At 33.0% G+C, this 21,457-nt stretch overlaps 1 pseudogene; it reads left to right on the top strand.

Annotated features, from left to right (window-relative positions):
* Positions 1 to 13,659: 13,659 nt before the first annotated feature.
* LOC149197427 (uncharacterized) lies at positions 13,660 to 14,940 on the top strand (annotated as a pseudogene).
* Positions 14,941 to 21,457: the final 6,517 nt, after the last annotated feature.

Here is a 21,457-nt window from a genome sequence, read left to right as displayed (position 1 = left end):
ATATATATATATATATATATATATATATATATTTTAATTATATTTTTCTCACATGTTATTTTAATTAATAATTAATAAAAGTTTTAATTTAAGGAGAAGTTTATAGAAAGTTATTGTTTATTTTATTTTATTTTTAGAAAAATTCAATTATAAAATCTTTAATTTAATATTTTTTAACTTGTTTTAAAATTATTTAAATTACTAAAATTTAAAAATAAGAAATTTACATTTCAAAAGATAAAAAAAAGTTTATTTTAATCAACTTAAATAATAAAGAAGATTAAGTAAGAGTAGACATTTTATAAGGCATAAGAGATGTCGTTATGTTGTTTGGATTTTTTAACAATTAAATATTTCTTTAAAATTTTAGTTATATTGTTTTATTGATATATTTAGTGTAAGATCTTGGTTATATTGTCAATTAGGTGTCAATTTTACATGTTATTCTTCTTTTTTATATTTATTTTTTATTTTCCATAATTTTGTTAACTGTTTTCCTATATTGTTTGTGATATTATTGATTATTATTATAAATCATTTTTAGCTTATTGTTAGTAATGGTTTTGTGACATATTATATTTAGTAAAAAAATTGACTCGTAGTTATGTGTATATTTGTGTTGAAATATTATTTTTATATGTTGAATTATAAAAGTTTCTCAATAAATAAAATGATCTAGGGAGTTCTAATTGAATAGCTCATATAGAGCAATACTTGCAATGGTTTTACAAATGGGGTAGCAAGTTAAATATGTTTGAGTATCAAAAGAACTTCAAATTTAAGTGCACTTGAGCCAAAGGAGTATTGAGATGGGTGACTTACCAGGATGTCCTAGTCATAAGGTGCAAGTCCCAAAAGTGATGATCGATGCTGCATTATTTATTTTTCTACTTTGAATCTCACTTCTTCACCCTTGTGAGCATTCCTTCATTCAATCTGTGCTAAGATGAATATTCAAAATCATGAGAAATTGATCATTTGCAACTAATATTGATGGACACGGGTCTTAAATTCATGACTTTCTCTATGTATATAATCCCAAAAATAATATCTCATATCATTCCAAGTTACTATGATTTTTTTCTAGTGTCTATTTCAAACTAGTGCACCATCTTTGATTCCCATTATATCCTTATTATTTTGTACTTTAATTTAACTATGTTAAACAAAGCCCCTTTTCAAATCTAGGAATTTGTTCATACCTTTCAAGTTCAATTATCAAACTAAGAGGCAAAGAACTTTAGCTATAGGGGCTTGTTTAAAATTTATAATATAATAATATAATATTGGTTTATCATATTATAATAAAAATTATCAGTATATTGTGCTTTAATATTTGTTGTTATTTTAATGTTTACCGGTTATTTAATTTATGATTGGATATACTAATAACATCTCTTTTAAGAACCAACCTCTATTTGAATATAACATGTGAGAATACAGATTAGATAACTCTAAAAAAAGTCAATTAAACTTATATCCAAAAACTTACCAAGGAGCATGGCTAAAGGGACAAGAATAAAAAAACAAGCTAAGAGACATGATTCTAAAGGCATATGAAAAGTACCTAATTAGGGAGAAGTAATGTATTATTTTCCTTTGTTAAGTTTTTACTTCATAGATTTATATTTGATGATAATTAGATTGGAGCTTGTGTCTTTGGTCATGAAAGTGATATGGAGCTTCACTATCTTCTCTTTGTTAGAGCCTTCACCATATATACCTTGAAGTTGAGGCCAGAAGTTATTTGGTAGAGGATAGTGAATTTTAGAAACTGAAGATATTGTAAAGAGGTGGTCGACTCCAATATAAAAAAGAAAAAGCATATTTTTGTTAAGTAACTTAAGAAGGAAAATTGTCATAGTTAAAATAAGTTTAAACCCTTATAAGCTTCATAACCAAACAATGTGGTAGATTGTCCCTAGAACAACATGGAATAAAAGAATTTGTCATATTTGTGATATTAAAAAGGTGGAATATGGGAAGAACTTTCACATAAAATTCCATGTCTATTTACTCATTAAATATCATTTTCCAAATATCTATAACAATATCCACCCTCCTAACTTGTTAACTCAACCAAACTATGGAAGTGTAGTGAATCTTCTATCCAATAGTGATAGATTTAGCTGCCTAACAAACTCTTTTTTTCTATAACTTAGGTTGGTGAGGCTATCCAAAAATGAAACCTGAATAAGACACAAAATTGAAAAGTGAATTCACATTTAGGAATGCCTTAACAAAGTAATCAAAACTTTCTTTAAAAGACTTTAAATAATGCTATAATTTTTTTTACTAATTCATAGAAATATAAATTTTTTATCATTTTTATCTAACTTTTGATTTTATTTTTTTTAAATGAATTTAAACTTATTTCCTATCCTATAAAATATCTGGAAAAAAACTACTTTATATATGGCAAAACACAATGTTGTAAATAAAACACAATGTAACCACCCAACTCAAGAAAATCTGGCGTTGAAAAACTCTCCTAACGGTATGTTTTGCGTTTCAATTTAACTTTGTCAGAACGACTTTGCATGAAACATTGGGGAACTGAATGATTTTATTCATATCAAAGTTAAGTTTAAAGTTTTTTATTAGTTATAGTAATAAAAATCGAGTAAAATTGTATTTTTTGTTATCTAAACTATATTTTTAAACTCAGAGCAGAGAAGTTGTGTAGATTTTGTGCACCAAAAGTTGATATCATTGAGGACAGGTTTTTCAAAATCTTTGACTGCCAGTGACACAAATAGAAGGTTCAGCCACTTAATTATTCCAACTCATTCAGCCCACACATGTCTGGAATTCTTCACTTCATTGCAAAAGCGAGATATCACTGAAGGCAACGGATGCAGGATTTCGATAATTGATATGGATGGTGATGGCAAAGGAAATATTGGAGGGCCAAGAATTGGACTGAGGTTCAGGCGATGGACAAGCAGCGGGCCATGGACAAGCAGCGGATCTTTTGTGTTGGGCGGACTACGTGGCAAGCAAGAATTTGACGGCAGGCGATGTTGTCACTGGTGGGATTCTGCCCATTCTACGTTTTGCATCGCTTACCAGAGAACCGAAGCTGTTGCATGATACAGCCAGCTGTTCCGTCAGCAAACTGACTTAAATTTAAGTATTGCATGACTTAAATTTAACGACCAGCGATTGCATGACTCATCAAGTATTTGTTTAAATTTATGTTTTGCATGACCAGCCAATTAACTCTGGTTCTATTGTTGCAATTTTTAATATTGGTTATAAAAGGAGTTGTTTTTTATATAGTTTTTTTTGGATTTTTGATGTTTCAAATTTAAAGTGAAATCTTAATTTGTGTTAGTTAAATTGATTATCTATTTGCAATTTATAATATTTGTTATAAAAAAAATTGTTTTTAATGTAATTTTTTGGATTTTTTGATGTCCCAGAAATTTTGATTTGTATTATTTAAATTAGTTTTTTGATTTTATATATGAATTCAATACCCTAAAAAAACTCTTTTAGACTATTCTATTATATAAAATTACATATCAAACTTGATGATTTCAGGATTTTAAAAAAATTAAACAATGAATATGTGCATCTCACCCACAATGTAGGGATTCAATGGCATTCCAATGATTACAAGCGAAATCAATGTGGACTGCTTGCGTGTTTATTTTTTTCCCTCCCTTCAGTTTTATATTAAGTAAAACAGTTACATAAACCTGGGATATAAGCGAGTCATATTGGGCAAACTAGATACTACTGACTACGATAAACCTGGGATATAAGCAAGTCATATTGGGCAAACTAGATACTACTGACTACGATAGATACTATTGATGATAAATGTCTGATTAAAATAGGGAGGGTTTTTGTGGAGGAATTGTTTGGATAGTTAAAAATGGTTGGAATTTTGGTAAAAAAATTTAAAATTTTTTGCATTGGTAATATTTGAATTATATTTTTGATGGTGAAAATGGATTCAGCACCATCAATTATCTTTAGAGCATCCAAAACTTTAAAACTTAACAATTATAATTTAGATTTATGAAACTCCCTAGAAAATCTTACCGAATTTTCTTGATTTTAAACTACGTAAAAACAAGTGGTTAAGAAATATTAGATTTGAATTTCAATCTAATTCAAAGTTGACTTGTGTGTATGACTTTGAATCTAAGTCAAAGCAGACTGCACCATGTCTACTTAACAGAACTGAGAATGTTTATTGACAGAACTGTAGATTGATTTCATTGGAGCTACAAGAGGTTAAACTGTATAATTTTAAAGGGAAAAGAACTGAGAATGTTTACTTGTGTGTATGACTTTGAATCTAATTCAAAGCAGACTGCACCATGTCTACTTAACAGAACTGAGAATGTTTATTGACAGAACTGTAGATTGATTTCATTGGAGCTACAAGAGGTTAAACTGTATAATTTTAAAGGGAAAAGCACTGAGAATGTTTACTTGCGTGTATGACTTTGAATCTAATTCAAAGTAGACTGCACCATGTCTACTTAACAGAACTGAGAATGTTTATTGACAGAACTGTAGATTGATTTCATTGGAGCTACAAGAGGTTAAACTGTATAATTTTAAAGGGAAAAGAACTGAGAATGTTTACTTGTCTGTATGACTTTGAATCCCAAAAATGATATCTAATATAATGCACTGCGTAAAACCCCATACTTAAGAACTGAGAATGTTTATTAACAGAACTGTAGATTGATTCCATTGGAGCTACAAGAGGTTAAACTGTACAATTTTAAAGGGAAAAGCACTGAGAATGAGAATGTTTATGTTTATTGACAAAATTGTAGATTGATTTCATTGGAGCTACAAGAGGCCAAATTATTGACAGAACTGTAGATTGATTTCAATGGAGCTACCAGAGGCCAAATTAGGCAAATTATAAATTGACAGAACTGTAGATTTGATTTCAATGGATTTAAATTGTATAATTTGGCATGATGAAAATGTTACTAAGCCTTGAAGCAAGAACACATGATTGTCAGCGCCAGTTAGATTGAATTTAGTCATGAGGATTCGAACGGTAAATCTCTTCTAAAAGAACGGATTTAGAATTTTAGCTAGAGCCATTTGGACTAGGATTCTAATCATAAATATGTGCAACGAAGAAGGATAGACAACATATTGTTCGGAAATAATTAAGTTCAAAGCCTCCAAGAGACTTACTTGATGATGGAATATAGTCACCGACCCCTCATTGACCAAGTCCGATCCACGTTTGGAGTCCGAGAGGCAACAAAGGACGAAGTGTCGATTTTGGAAGGTCACGGGCCCCTGGTTGGCCAAGCAAATTGTTGACATGCTGTCGGAAGGTAGTTCCAACGTATCTAGACAACGAAAACAAGGACGCAGAGGAGCTTGAGCGCATCATTGTTGGGGTGAAAAACGTCTATTGCGTGGCGCAGGGCGATTGGACTTAATTTCCTCGCATTCTGGACCGACTGCATATGGAGTGATATGGTGATATGGAGTTAGGTTTATATTGGGAATAATGTAAACCTCGTTTTACTTGGTCTAGAATCGTTTGTAACAGCAGTCTTGTTAATATATACAAGTTTTTTTTGTGTAAAAAAAAAACTCTGTTTTCTGTCTTGAAAACAGAGCATTATTCTCTATTCATTGTTGTTTTGGAATTATCAAAAAATTCCCAAAAGGCGAAGGGCGATTTTACTTAATTTCCTCGCATTCTGGACCGATCGCATGTGGAGTGATATGGTGCAGCAATTATGCAGCGACAATTAAATTCGTGTATGTTGTGGAATTTCCCCCTGCAACTATTAGAGACAGTGCGAGATCGCCATCAGTGACATTGCTGGTATGTATTTCAAAATCCTTGTTTTTTCTGAAATAGAGTAGGCATATCCATGTTTGATTGCAAGTAGGAAGCATGCAATACTGGTAACTGCAAGTATGAATATTAGGGAGGAGTAGGAGGCATGTAATACTGGTAACTACAAGTATGAAGCTTAGGGAGGAGGCCATGGTAGCATGGCAACTGATTATTCTAGTCAGGGGTTAAATTTGACGGGTAACCCTACCTATCAAGGAATTTTTTTATGACGTTTTTATTTTTAAAGTGCCCATCCTATGACTTTTAAAATTTATTTGTACAAGTTTTATCTAATTTCAAATTGTACTCATAATTGTTCAAATTTTTCATTTTTTGTTGTACAATTCGGCTCAAGTCTCATTGCTACACTTTGTTTTGAGACCTGCTGATCATGAATCCCTGCCAATTGTATGCGGCTTTTTCACAGAGGATGACAACTTCAGGAGGGGCATTTACTCGGCGGTTATGGTAGTACCAAGGATGCTTCAATCTCTCTTCCAAATTTAAAAAATTATTTTATTTAGTTTAAATATTATTAATTTTAAATTAATTAAGTTTATTATTTTTTAATTTATAAATAAAAATCATTAAATTGCTTCTCCTGGGCCAGATTAACTGCTCAAATCTGATAGGTTTCCCACCGTTTAAGAAAACGAAAACAAGAAATCATTATCATATAAATTTAATTGAAATCTCTTCTTATTATTGTAAATTGGATAAATAGAGAATGACCACACGGTCATTCTCTAGACATTTACATGCCCAAAAAAACTGCAGAGCGCATTATTTATTGGTGGAATAGCACTAACAACATATACACAGCTCTCTACGACACCACGACTCTCTTTTAATCGGTTGTCTCTCATTCATTCATTCTTATGAAAGTGGACTCGCAGAGACTCCGCTGAATTACCGATAAGCAGCCATCTGTTCCCACCATCGTCAACGTAAATTCCGACTGGGCTACAAACAAGTCTGCAATTGCAAGGGCACAAATAAAGATTGTAACCATCTCCGTCAATCGCCTTTACAATCTGAAATAACGAAGAGGTATCTGAAGCTTTGATGAAACGTTTGGTGGTATTCGCATCGTTCTGGACAGACCACTCAGTGGATTGAACGCAGGTAGTTACAGCCATCACTGCTAAATCACTACCATCAAATTTCAATTGAATACTTTCAAGACACTCTGGCATTTGCTCAGGTTGCATAAGGTAATTTCTCAAACTACTCGGCCTTTGGTTAACAGTGGATCTCAAATAAAAAAACAGAAGATGGATACATCTTAACCTGGATAACCACTCATGGGATTCAAAAAAAACCCTCTGATTTTGCACTTTCAAATACTACTTATTAAACATGAGCTATCAAGGAGATCAACCCAGCTCAGCACATGACAGAATGCAGAGCACCTCTACCACTCAGGTAGGATATCATTTTTTTTTGTTATTATTAATCAGAATGAGTATTTTAGGAGAATCTGTAATTTCGTATGGCATTGAAGTTTACTTCAAATTGACTTTATATCAAATACAACTATTTTATAAAGCTTACAAATGGGTCAGTCACAATATGTCTTTGAAAATCTTGAATCACTTTACTAAAAATAAAATTTTCACCATACCACTCACACTAAAATCTTTTAATCAATATTTTTATGAACCAAACAATTCAAAAACAAATTTTTCATCAAATCACTCAAGCTAAGATCTTTTGATCAATATTTTTCTTTAATCAATATTTTTAGAAACCTGTATAAGTTTGAATTTCAGCATCAGATTTCAACAGTGTATTTTGGTATAAAGAATTATCAGACTGCAACCATTGATTTCACTTACATCAGATTGCAACAGTGTATTTTGGTATAAAGAATATCAGACTGCAACCATTGATTTCACTTATAAAATAGAAACAAGGGTGTTATTGGATTTCAAACCTGAGCTGAGGAAGCTTGCACGAAGCCAAAAGAAGAAGAAAAGGAGCAAGCATGAGAATTTGAAGCGCAGCAGCATTTTATAAAAATATATCTTCCTGCCCATTATAATGCCCCCTCCAATTATGCAGGTGCAAAGAACTTTGACTGAATCTATTCGTCTTGCCTCCCAAAAAAATCTCGTGGGAAAGTGAAGTGGTGTAAGTCTACCATGTTAATCCCATTAAAAGAACAATAGTTCTGAAATAATTTTCAAACCAAAAACATAATGTGCATGAACTATGTAAATGTTCAAAAAGTAGATTCAATATCACCATGTACACAAACTAAATTTTGGACAGTGTCACCAAAAGAGGTAATTGTGAAAACACCACTATTACAAACATAAAAATAAAAGCAAAAACTTTAAATATTTAAGATTCTCCTTTCTTTAGCATCTTTCCAGATGTCAAATACCCTATCCCATTCCACCATAGATGAATCAAGCCCTGTTAGAGACACCCGCATCAAGGCATCCAATGCAACTAATGATAGCTTTGTTCTTCGGACATCCTTTATTATGTTTTGTCTTGAGAATCCTCTCTCACAAGCAACTGTACTTGCAAGAATAGTAAGTATCGCCTGCCATAATTTTGACATGTGAGGAAAATTTGTATGCAACCCTGTAACATAAAAAATCCTCCATGCATCTTTCATGGATGATCCCTCACAATTAACACGAAGAGTGTCAACAAATGGATGCAACTCTTTCAAACAAGCCTCAAAATCAAATGTAGTTTTGTTTTCTTCACTTTGATAATAAGGATGTTGTAAGTGTTGAAAAATCTTTTCGAGCCAACGCTTTGAATTTCGTTCTCTGCCATGAACATCCTCTAAATAATGGCAAGGGCTAAACAATTTTGCTGAGTTGAAAAATGCAAGATCAGGGAATCTTCCGTTCAAATTCTCTACAAGAGCTTGAACATAATCTTTTGCAAGTTGTTTGCAACTTTCTATTGAACCTTCAATACACGGTTTCCATGATTGTTTTTGTATATCAACACAATCATCATATGCATGTGGAATTGATACAAATCGTAATTCATGCTTGTGAACAAGCCCCTCCTTATCACAAATTTCTAAAAAGCCAAATTTAGAGGCATCTATAAATTTAGATAAATAACATGTGCCATCTGCAAATGTGTCGCTTCTTAAAAACCACCTTTTCAAAGTGTTTACCGTGACATCTATGGCTGCCCCTAAAGAGCTGACATCAATGTACTCTTCTTGGAATTGCTTGTTCAACTTGTTTAATTCACACATTATATCTGCAAGCATATGTAAACAAAATTGTACTGAAAAGATTCTTGCCTTATCATACCATGAGTCTTTTCTTTCATTTTTCCACAATGTTAATATGGGAGGCATAAGTGCAACAAGTCTTTCAATGACCTGTCCCCTTGAAAGCCATCTAACTCCATGGATTTGAAGAGCTTGAAGAGTTTCAAGTTGCATAAGTTCCTGTAGTGCAATAAGTTGACTATTTCTTTTCGTAGAATTTTGCAGCCAAGAATATACCTTATTTGCTAATTTCTCAACAAATAATAATTCAGGTATTTTTTTTGAAGCATCTGATGCAGCTAAGGCTTCACGATGAGCAATGCAATGAACACCTACAAGATTAGGTACATCTTTCTTCAAGAAAGTGATAAAACCATTTTCATTACCAACCATTGAAGAAGCGCCATCTGTGGAAACTCCTATCAATCTTTCTGTTGAAAGGCCCCTTGATTCCATTAAATGTTTGATTGCATCATAAGTTGTTTTCCCTCTTCCATCGCAAACATTTATGAGCTTTAAAAATTGTGAAATTGGAGGACCCAATCCTTTTGAGTTTAAAAACGTGGCATAAACCACAAGATGTTTTTCTAAACTACGGTCTGTACTTTCATCTAACATCAATGAAAAAAAAGGGCTATCTAGCATTTTGGAAGTTTGTAGCTCTTCAAGGTACTGAGATATAGCAAAAAGGAATTCTTTTGCAGCCATGTGATTTGTATATGATGTGTACTCTTTGTTCTTTGGCATATTAGGCGTGTGTAAAGACATTGTAAACAAACAAAGAGATTCATATTTTGAAAGTGGTAGATCCTCTTGTACCATCCAATATACTAATTTCATAGTAGTGATGACTCTTTCTTTGTTCATATCATCAATGCATGCCATGTGTTCTGTAATAGACTTCGCCTTCTTCTCATTTCCACATATCCACTTTGCCTGTGAGAGTTTATGAATGCTTGAATTAGCATGAACAATTATAGAATCATGCTGCAATGTAGAGAAACCAGTCCCAATTCCCCATGGCCCCATTGCCTTATGCATTTCACAATATATGCATTTCATAACTGTTTTTCCTTCATGCTTTGCCTCTCTCAACCACTTATACTTAGTTTTCCACTGATCACGAAACTCTCTTTTTACTTTCATTTTTCTTTTTTTTTGGGTGGTAGGTTCTCCGTGGTGAAATTATTCATCACTTTTTTCATTATGCTCCAAGATATCATATTCTTCATTATGCCCCAAGACATCTAAATCTTCATTTAGATCAAAATCATGATCTTCTTTATCAGGCAATGAAGCTTGAGATGTATTAGACCATCCAAAATTTTTTTTGATAGAAAGTTGATTTCCTTTTTTTGAAGACATTTTTGATATATAATACCTATATAAAAAAAATAAAGTATTTAGTATATATGAATTTCATTTCATCAACTAAAACCATATTAAAAAATTAATATTGCACTGTTACGCTACTGAAAATCACAAACACTAAAAATAAATCTAAATAAATCATTTAATAAAACTATAAAAATACATCTTTAACAAATTCAATTAACTAATCCAACAAATGAAATTTTACAACAAAAATCCAAAACTAAACAATATAACAGCTGTTACAAGGAGAGGTCATTTATAAGTTTTTATTGTAGGGGGCCAGTGCCAGTGAAACAAAACAGTGAATTAGGGCCCAGGGGAATTACCAACAAAAAGGTCATGCGTCTGAGGACAGAGCTTACCTATAATAATAATAAATGTGACAGAATATTAATGTGTTGAGAAGATTTCTGCAAGCATGCAATCTCTGTAATAATAACAAATTGTTTTAATTCCAGACAACAAAATTGATGATCGTTTAAGATGGTAATCAAAATGCAGATTGATCGCCTGACAGAGTCACATAATATTGCAGGGAATTAGAACCAGGTTCTATTCCTGGACAGTTTTGGCAAATTAGGTGACTATGGGGTGTGCCTCTGTTTGGAGTTATCTTAACCCTACTTAATCCTATATTTTATAATGCCTGTCATTTTATGGAGATGTTGTTTACTTAAGGTTATTATGAGTTAAGTGTATCAGTATTCAGAATATATTAATTTAAGATAAGTTCTGATAATTTGGTGTAATTGTTTATAAATTTTGCCATAGTCTACCTAGGTCTCATTGTTCTACTACTGGGTGGTTTTCTAGTATAAATTTGTTGACATTCCAAATTTGATTTCTGAATTTTGTATGTATTATATGCTTTAGGTTTTTCAAAAACTAAATTCATTTTTATATGAAAAATAAATCTTAAACAACCAAGAAAAACATAACTTTAATTGGTGAGTACTGCTTTTAAAGTTTTATGGCATCGTTTTCTCTCTTTGGTAGGCTCACTAGGCTGAGTTGGGGCAGGGGCTAGCCTCATAAATTTGCTGTATATTAATTGAAGCTAATAACTATTTTAAATTTAGGAATATTTCAAAAAAATGATAAAGCTAACTGAAATAAGTTATTGAGAGAATTGATTTCCATTATATTTTTGAAATTTTCCAAAATCTACAATTGGTTTGGGTTTGTATTTGTTGGCAGGATGGAGATGGATCAGTGCCATTATTTTGGGGGACAGCGGCTGATGGGTCGCTCGTTTTCTCTGACGAACCAACCATCTTACAGGAAGGATGCGGGAAGTCCTTTGCTCCTTTCCCAACAGGTAGGATACATGGATTGAGGTTTGTACTGGTTTTTTTATATATTAAATCTAGGAGCGGTTAAAAAAAAATCAAACTTAGTAGATATTTATAATGAAAACTGTTACAAACCTAAACACTAATAGTTGGCATTCCGGGGCAAAATTTTGCAAATTTTTCACTTCTAATAAGAATAAAATACCCATTAAATGTATACTGAAATTGTGGACTTTCAGGATGCATGTTTTTGGAATGGTGTAATTGTTATTGTTATTTGTACAGAGAGAGAGGGAGGGATTTCAAAAACCTGGCAACGCTGGCGAATCGGTGATGTATATAAACTGATGACAGAAGCTGAAAACCCAACAGAAATCGCACCAGACACACGACCAGAACTCTGTTGGGGACCAGGGTTGATGTTGGTTTTCACTGTGTAGCACAGTAGCATCTATGATCAACTCGGCCTCGCAGTCGCCGCTCGAGCATACATTCTGAATCTCGATTCACCTTGTAAGAGGCTTGTAACTTGTTAATTAAGTTTCCTGTTTCCATATAACTTGCAACGAGCCAAGCAGAGGGTCAATGTAAATATTTAGGTCCCGGGGATAAGCAACAGGCCGCCAGATTTGGGGTACAAAAGCCCTTGCAGGGACGCACCAGAATAGTAAGTAGGATCTTCATATTAGAAACCGAAGCACTATTAATTGTAATATTGCAATTTGTTTTTCGCTCCAAACCGTAGGAGCTATACATTTTCAATATATCAGAAAATCGCACGTATGGTTTGCTTGTATAAAAATATGACTTGAAAGTTGACAGTTAATGGTTCGAGGTTCTAAATCATCGGCACATGATATGATATCTTTCCATATCTTGAGACTTGAACACGCGGGCGGCGGAACAGTCACCAGTGGTAAATGCTCCAGGCTCAGAATTTATTTCCATTCGTGAAAGTTGGTGGACGCGTGACGCGTCACGCATTTGTAGTCTCTGGGTAACGGCAGTTGCAACTTGCCCCCGCCGCCCGCGGGCCGCCAACTTACAGCCTACAGCCAGTGAGCCACTGTCCACAGACTACAGTCACTTCAGTCTTCACTATTTATACCGATCCCGACTTGGATGTTAAATATATATATATATATATATATATATCAAAAAATTATTAAAAAAAACTTAAAACTTTTAATTTTCAAACATGCCCGTCATATTGACGGTATTAAAAATTAATAGCACGTTACCGCTGACATGGATATTTGAAATTAGAACGTATTTTACGTGTAAAATACCTAAAAATGGGCAGACGGGCGTCAAATTTAACCCCTGATTCTAGCCACCGGAACCCAAATGGTTTGTTAGATCGACAGTTATATCAGCGAAGCAAGATAAGGCTGGACTGGTCTATTCCAGGAGGGATAATCACTAGATTGAATTGACGGGACCCCATTGAGAAGCTTGGGCTTGCACTGCAACCACTAGGATCATGATTCCATCAAAGCAAATCTTGGTCTTCAAAGCCAATGACAAATCAGATCTAGTACAAGCCTACAAGACGTTCAATTTTTCATGGGTTTTACTCCAAAACCCCCAAAGTGACACGCTTTAGAAGCTTCGATCCCCGCGAGCAATATTTCCTATGCTATTGGGTATTCAATGTAGTTTAAGAGTACTATGATGGGATCTCAAGTCGGCCATCCATGCATGGGCATGGGCATGTAACGGGACAACTTCACCATGCATGCATGGGCATTTAACGGGACAACTCTCTGGCCGGGAAAGGACTCCAGCGTACCGGAAAACACTGACGCGAATTGGGTGGGCCGGACGCATTGGGCGGGCGCTGAAAAGTGGATCAATTTGAAATTTGAATTTATGTGCATTCATTATGAAAATTTGCAATGTATCTGCTTTTCTCATTCTCGTTCTCATTCTCAGACACAGAGGGCACCAGAAAAAGCAAAACGATTCATCTGTAGCTGCTCTACGCCTTGGTCCTCATACTGTTCATATATATTTTTCTTGATATTTATGTGAACCACATGCACAGATTTGGCTTTCTTGGCATTGGGTTTGGCGATTCTGTGACTTGCAAACACCAAGGCTTCACTACGCAAGTGTTTAAGCATAATGAATGGGAAGCCATGGCCAGAAACAACAGCGAGTTGTGCGGGACGAGAGAAGGATTCTTGGACAAAAATTAAGATCAGGTTGAGAATCCATGGCGGCAGATGAAGTGGATAGGAGGCAGCTGCCTGCCCTCTAAAAGGTCATCTCATTGAGAAGCTCGACGATCGCAACAATTTCCGCAGAGGTTTCGCCCTCCGATTTTCCAACGATGTGCAGGACAAAACGCACATCTTGTCGTGGCTTCTGCCTTCCAAGGCGATCGATCTCCATCGCAGACAGCGACGGGTTCTGCTGGATCTGGGTGCTAATGCATTCAGCACCAGCCTAGCCTGGTTTCTTCACATGTACCCCTTCGATTTCATCGACATTCACGCATTCGAAGTCGATTCCAAGCTCCTGCAAAAGCCGAGCCCGCTTGGTTTTGACAAAGAGTAACGTGGCACAGACGAATCCCTCCTCCCTCACTGTAAAGGCCACTCCCCAACCTCCGCACCAGCTGCACTACAGCTTTGTGTCAGACTGAGATGATAAAGCCAGCAATGTCATAAATATAACGAGGTTTATGAAAGGGGAGCTGCAATTGAAAGCGACTGATACAGTGGTTGTAAAGATGGACATCGAGGGAAGCGAGTGGCCGATTCTGAGGCGATGGCTCAGCAATCCAGAGATGCCTCTCATTGTGGACGAGCTCTTTGTGGAGGTTCACTACAATCACCCATCGACATGGAACTACTTGGTAAGATCACCAGGCAAAATGCGAAAAAAGCTTCTTGCAGATCTCAGATGGCATGGCTTCTACGCCCACTTTTGGCCCTAACTCATTAACCTACCTCACGCCCTCCTTTCACGTTCACCGCTGTTGCTCTCTTTCCACTGACCATCTGCCATCTCTGATCATCAAAAGAAAGGAACAAGACATAATCACATGGAATTACTGGCCTGTTTTATTCTTGGAGGGATCTTATTTCGCTCTCTTTCGCTTTTATTTATATTTTTGCAGTTAGACACAGGTTGACAATCATGCTAGAAAAGTGTTGGGCGTTTTGAATTGATAGAGCCAGTCTGCTTTTTATGATACTTTGTAAAGTAGAAAGTATAGGTAAGTTTGATTTAAGAAAAGTTCTGAGTTGATAGTTGAACATCCTTCAAACGACACTGTAAATTTGGAGTTTACCAAAAATTGCAGCGTTTGGCTTATGGAATCTCTGACCAATTTAAAATAAATTGTACTTTGATCAGAGATAACAGTTGAACATATTTAAAATAGATTATTATGGATAAGTAGTAAGAGAAACGGTTTAGCTTATGAAGGCTTAAGCAAATTAAAACAGATTGTAATCGATAATAAAAAAGAGAGAAATGATGATCATTTAAAGTCGTATGTAGAGATGTTGTATTTGATATGTATTTAATATTAAATTTTAATTATAAAAGGGGTTTATAATTTTTATTTTTAATTTATATATTAAGATAAAAGTGGAAGAAGATAAATCAGTTAAAATAAAAATAAGATCAAAAAACAATTATGTGAGAGGGTGAAAACAATACAAATTAGATAAAAATATTATAATTATTTAAAAAAAATAAAAAATAGGATGTAATATTTAAAAAATATTAGTGAAATTTTTTTATTATAATTTTTTATTATTAAGTTGTTGATTTTGAATTAAAAGAATAATGAAGAAGAAATAACATCTTATTATTGGTCTTCTACAAAATATTTTTAGTTTAAAATTAATTATATATATATATATATATATATATATATATATATATATATATATATATATATTAGGAATTTAAACACTAAGCATTTACATGTATAAATTTGAAAATATATTGATTTGACAAAATGTATACAAATTTGAAAATATCTTGATTTTGACAAAGTGTCATTTTTCTAAGATTCATGAAACTTCCATTGTATAGAGCATCTCATTTAAGGATCATTCCTACCACATAGTTTCTCATTTCCTAAGATGACTCTATAGCATCTTAAGATGACCCTATAACATTTTGAATTTCTTGGTTGAAGAGAAATCCAAATTATTCTTCCAAGATAACTATGATAATACATTCTTCAAGCTATTTGTTAGGATATTTGTGATGATCTTATAAATTGAGTAATTAAGAAATTAGTTTATAGTCCTCGAAAGATTTCAAAAGATTTTTCTTTAGAAATAGGGCTTTAAATGTCAGATTTAGGGTTTTTGGATTCTTTAATTAACTCTCAACAAATCAGTCTCCAATAAAATTTTATAGAAACCCATATAAAATTCCATTATCTTTTCTTCACCCTCAAGAAATCCTCTTCCAACATGTGATAGATACCCCAATAAATTTCATTGTCGAAGTGTGTTTGAAGAAAAACCTTTGCCTCTTTCTTTAACTCCCAACAAATCCTCATCAAACATGTTATAGAAACCCAAATAAAATTCCATCACCTTTCCTTACCCCTCAACAAATCCTCTTCCAAGATGTTATAGAAACCCAAATAAAATTCCATCATCTTTCCTTACCCCTCAACAAATCCTCTTCCAATATGTTATAGAAACTTAAAGAAAATTCCATTATCTTTTCCAAATAAAATTCCATCATTTTTCCTTACCCCCCAACGAATCCTCTTCCAACATGTTATAGAAACCCAAATAAACTTACATTAGAAACCCAAATAAACTAACATTATCTTTCCTTAACCGTTAACAAATCTTCCTCTAACAATGGGCTATGTGTAAGTATGTCCGAGCTCAATTTGGAGTTGACACATGTCCCTCTTAAAATAAAAATAAAATATTCTCTAAATATAAAAGCAATGTTGGCTATAACCAACATAGACCAACACACATTAAAATGGTTTTTGTTTGTTATTAATATATTTTTAATTCTAAGTGAATAGTAATTCATAAAATTCACAAAATATCTTCATTTTATAGCCAGTGTGAAGCAAAGTGCTAAAAATTTCTCTTATGTGATTTCTACCGAAAGACTTTGCTTAATTTATTATGGATCACAGAAGCTTGAATACAGATATTAATATATTTTTAAGTATACTTGAATATTAATTCATATTAAAATATTTTATTAGTAACTCACATTAGATATTTATTATACACAACATTAAAATATTTTTTTAACATTATATATATATATATATATATATATATATATATATATATATATATATATATATATATATATATGAAATTTTAACCTTTGTTATTGGGTTCCCAAGTTTTGACAACCAATGGTATTTGAAACTTCATATATATCTGTATACGAAAAAAAAAATGTTAAAAGAAAAACTTTACTATTGTATATAATAAAATATCCAATGTGAATTATGAAAATAATATTTTAATATGAATTAATATTGAACTATACTTAAAAATAAAAAGTTTGAAGTGGTATGGTGTTAGTATTTTACATTTTAGTGTATATATATATATATATATTTGTTCAAATCCAACAAAGATTTTTTGGACATACGAGTTTAAGTTATGTAATCTCTATAGCATTCAAAAATACAATTAGACAATGAAATGCTACACATTGTTTTTGCATTCTAAAATAAGTTTGCACCTGAAGAAATTTAACCCCTCTTAGCTCATGTTAGATTCGTACTTACGATAGATCTATGCTACTAAAATACATGTTATAGATACCCAAATAAAATTCCATTATCTTTCCTTAACCCTCAACAAATCCTCCTCCAACATGTTGTAGATACTAAAGTAAAATTCCATTGTCGAATTATATCCAAATCAAGACTTTTGATTGTCCATTTGTATCAGAAGCAAGACTTTTGGCTTTTTGAATAAGCACTTCACTAATTTTATTTTATTTTGGATATTTCAACTTATTGCCTCAATGGGTGCATCATAATGAAAAGGTAAGTGGCTAGGTTGAGAGTTACACATCACACTTCATGTTTAGATTTTTTGGCTTTTTGAATAAGCACTTCACTAATTTTATTTTATTTTGGATATTTCAACTTATTGCCTCAATGGGTGCATCATAATGAAAAGGTAAGTGGCTAGGTTGAGAGTTACACATCTCACTTCATGTTTAGATTTATACAGTTCTTGATGTAATGTAAGCTATATAAATTTTTGGAGTGCTAGAAATTACAATGCCCTAATTTTATTGAACAAAGTTGATTGTGCAATAAAAATATGACCCTATAATAATATATAAGGGCAAAGGATATTATGATGCGATAAGGGCTTGGAACCAAAGATGGATCTAGAAGGTTTGAATTCTAGTTAATTCGAGCATGCATTCTAGTTACTCAAATGAAAAAAAAAAAATAGCTTTAAGCTAGTTCTTTGGTAAGGAATTTTTAATTGATTGAACATTTTAAATGTCCATTCTCTCTTATTTTGAAATAAACAATCCAACAATGCTCATGTCATAACACAAAGACAATATTGATTCATAATTTACTACAAACATATATGGAAAATGTTTAAACCCCACAATATAAAAAAAAATAGATTATGTAAAATAACAAAGGTAGATACCAAAATACATGAGCAATAAAAAAAAGAAAACTCAAACTAGGAAAGTGTTCACCCGTAATTGAAAATCATCAACAACTCCTTATAAATGAGATTTACTTTTCCATCAACATTATGAGCTATGCCCATATTAATGATGCCTAAATTGATTCCCATATTGGCTTTGACATTGCCAATGACAATCTTGGTACGCTCTAGCTCTCAACTTTTTGTTTGCTAGTTTTTGTGACTTGCATGACTAATCTATGGTTTGAGTAGCCACAACCTAGAGGCATCTAAGTCATCAAAATTACTAAGGGATCACGCGTGGCTTGGGCCACACCAACTCTTAGCATGTATGGACTTTTGCCCACAGAGTTTCGAACCAGTGACCTTACACCATGAAGTGCCTTAACATAGCACCGTGTCACTATTTACTCTATGCCTAGTGGGATACCCTAGCTCTCAACTTTGGTTGTTTACTTTACCCTCAATAAAAAATAGTCCACAAATCCATGGAATTTATCAAGGCCACAAAGTAACTTGTAAGAACATTAAGGGTTGCAACTACATTTTAAAGAATGAACAAAAAATTTGCAAGGAAAAATGAGAGCTTATATCCATTTTCAAATATGTCAATACATGGTTGATAGTGCTGGAAACAAAAATAACTCTAATGCAATTTCAAGTTATATCAAAATGTCATTCTTGCATAAAGAAACATGTTCAATGATTTCTATCTTATGATTTTTTACTCTTACAAGTTATCTTGGTCATTTAAGGATTTACATCCCATCAATATACTCTTCAAACAATGGCAAGAAAGAATTGATGAACCGTGGAGATCGGTGAATGCTACGTCCATGGAATATTTGTAACAAACAAAACTGCTACGTCCATGGAATATTTGTAACATGCAAATCCACCCAAAGGGATCACTTCTTGTCGACTCAACCACAGAGTCTGACCTCGAGAATGCTAAAAGAATTGAACAAGTGACATCTCAATAACTATGGTACTTTAATAACAGGACTCAACCAATTAACCCTCGAGACTATATATATATATATATATATATATATATATATATATATATATATAATTTTCAAAACTATATAAAAAATTAATGTAAAGAAAATGAACTAATAGCAAGCTTAAATAATTTTACTTCCAACAAATCAAAATTATGACAATGGCTAATAATAAAAAGACTTGAAAAAAGAGAGTTAATAAACATAATAATTATGTTGTCTTATAATAGTAACTTGATACACCTAGTACCATGATATAGCCCATTCAAAATGATAATTTGTGTTACATGCCTTGAAGTCATGATTGTAACTTAATATACCTAGTACCATCAGTACCATGATAGGGCCCATTGCAAGTGTGATTCTTTATCCCTCCTAGAAATTCATTGGATAAAAACTTGTAGTCACTTGTTTTACCTACAATTTTTGAAATATCATAGTTCTCTCCTTATATACAATTGAGTCTGGATGAAGGTACACAAATGCACACCTTTACTCTCATTATTCATAAATTTACACCCACACTTCATATACACAAATATTGATCCGCTAACTTTGCACTTCCACCCGACCTTAAGCTACTTTTCTTGGCTTTAATTCACACGTATACATGCTCTCCTACCTGAAACTCTTTATAAGTGTTTTTTTTTATCAACATATGTTTTTTGCCTATCTTGGGCAACCTTCAGATTCTATCAAACTTTCTTCACTGTTTGTTCCATTTCCACAAGCATATCAAGCCCTAGGATTAACTTATCTTCAAGATTGTTCCAATTTGTAAGTGTTCTGCACCTTTTTCCCTACAACACTTCATAACGACTCATTTTCAAAGATTCATGATAATTGTTTTTGTATGAAAATTCAACAAAGTGAAGGTATTCCTCCCATTTGGTTGGTTATTACATCACACACATTCGTAGGATATCTTCTAGGACTTGATTAACTTGTTCGGTCTGCCCATATATTTGTGGATGGTATGTTGTACTGAATTGAATATGAGTGCCTAACCCAGTAAAAAGGGATTTCCAAAATACATAAGTAAATTTTACATCCTGGTCGGAAATAACTACTTTTGGCATGCCATACAACCAAAATATCTCCCTCATAAATATATCTACAATTTCAATAATTTTGTAAGCATATGTGATAGGGAAAAAATGAGTTTTTTCTCTCAACTTATCCACCACTACCATGATAGAATAATTTTTCTTTCTGGATTTGGGCAAGCCTATTATAAAATCCTATTGTAGCAGCTACAATCACCTTTCAAAATTTTTCCTTCGCTTCATTTTAGAGCCTCCCTCCTCGAAATCATAGTAGCTATCCTACAATGATAAGGTACTTATGTTTATTTGTTTTTATCCGTCACTTAATAGCTTGTGTTCACTCACTTGTTCCGTCCCAAATATTGAATTGGATCCTCACAAAAGTCGTATTTGTTGTACTTAGCATAATGCTAATTTTCTCTTAAGGTTTTCAACATTATCTGAAGGTGCTCCTTATTCTCTTCTAAGTTCCTTGAGTATATAATAATGTTGTCAATAAAAATCGAAACAAATTTATCTAGGTAAAGGTGAAAATACTATTCATTTAACTCATGAAAGTTGTGAGGGAATTAGTAAGCCCAAACGGTAAGACGACAAATTCATAATGACCATAATGGGTTCAGAATGTTGTCTTGCAGATTACTGGCACTTTTATTTTGATTTGATGATACCTTGACAATAGATCAATTTTAGAAAACTGAGTCGCTCCCTTGACTTAATCAAATAAATCATCGATTCTTGGAAACAGATACTTCTTTTTAATAGTTAATTTATTTAGTTGCCTATAATCGATACATAGGTGCAAGTTCCCATCTTTCTTTCTCACAAACAACATTGGGGCTCCCCAAGGTGATACACTTGGGCGGATGTACCCTTTATCTAGCAACTCTTGTAACTGCATCTTAAGCTTTGTTAATTCAAGCATACTCATTCAGTAAGGGGATTTTGACACTAGGGTAGCTCCTGGAACTAGCTCTATATTGAAATCAATTTCTC

Source organism: Pinus tabuliformis, chromosome 2_2, assembly GCF_031772625.1.
Source record: "Pinus tabuliformis cultivar Carrire ecotype Pingquan chromosome 2_2, CPIR1, whole genome shotgun sequence".
NCBI lineage: Eukaryota > Viridiplantae > Streptophyta > Pinopsida > Pinales > Pinaceae > Pinus > Pinus tabuliformis.
The sequence above is the reverse complement of the archived record's forward strand: the minus strand, read 5'-3'. Positions and strand labels throughout refer to the sequence as shown.